The 625-nt window shown below is 45.0% G+C and overlaps 1 protein-coding gene across 7 annotated transcripts in view; it reads right to left on the bottom strand.

Annotated features, from left to right (window-relative positions):
* Positions 1-625, bottom strand: part of LOC109467626 (sodium channel protein type 4 subunit alpha B-like) — an 86,780-nt gene that overhangs the window by 41,520 nt on the left and 44,635 nt on the right. The window lies entirely within an intron of this gene.

Below are 625 nucleotides of genomic sequence, written 5' to 3'. Positions count from 1 at the left end.
AAATCAATTGATATCTTTCATGCTATGTTGAGCACACTTACCCTACGTCTCATAAAAAAATTGCCAACGACTTCTATACACACAATCCCCTTTTATGGGAATCAGAAACTGCACTTAGCGGCTGTCCGCAAGAGGCCCTCCCGCGCTGCAAACCTACGACCGCACAACTCACAACAATTGACTGTGCACGTCCGACCTAGCGCGCGGCTGCCGACAATTACGTCCTAATTTCATCAGTTACAAACAAGCTTTCACCGCTTTGACGTTTTACATCAGTTGGGATGGCTAAAGGGAAAATTCTCACCAATAAAAACACTCGTTCATACAGCCGTTTAGTTTTTGACTTGGTACTCTTTTAGGGGGTACACTCGGAGTAATACATGAATGAGACCTTAATAACCATTGATTATTAAGATTTTGGTCTTAAGTGAGGTATGTCCAGTATCAGGGTGAAGTGGCAGAAGTTAGGGTGGCAGAAGTTGTCTGAAGTTGTCCGAAGTTACGACCATTTCCGAGTGGTTTTGGGGGTTATCGGGAGTAAAGTCTGACGTCACTGTAACTTCCGACACTTGTGGGGTAGGGTGGCAGGTGTCTGAAGTTGTCCGAAGTTGTCTGAAGTTACGTG

Source organism: Branchiostoma belcheri, unplaced genomic scaffold, assembly GCF_001625305.1.
Source record: "Branchiostoma belcheri isolate BF01 breed outbred unplaced genomic scaffold, Haploidv18h27 scaffold185, whole genome shotgun sequence".
Classification (NCBI taxonomy): domain Eukaryota; kingdom Metazoa; phylum Chordata; class Leptocardii; order Amphioxiformes; family Branchiostomatidae; genus Branchiostoma; species Branchiostoma belcheri.
The sequence above is the reverse complement of the archived record's forward strand: the minus strand, read 5'-3'. Positions and strand labels throughout refer to the sequence as shown.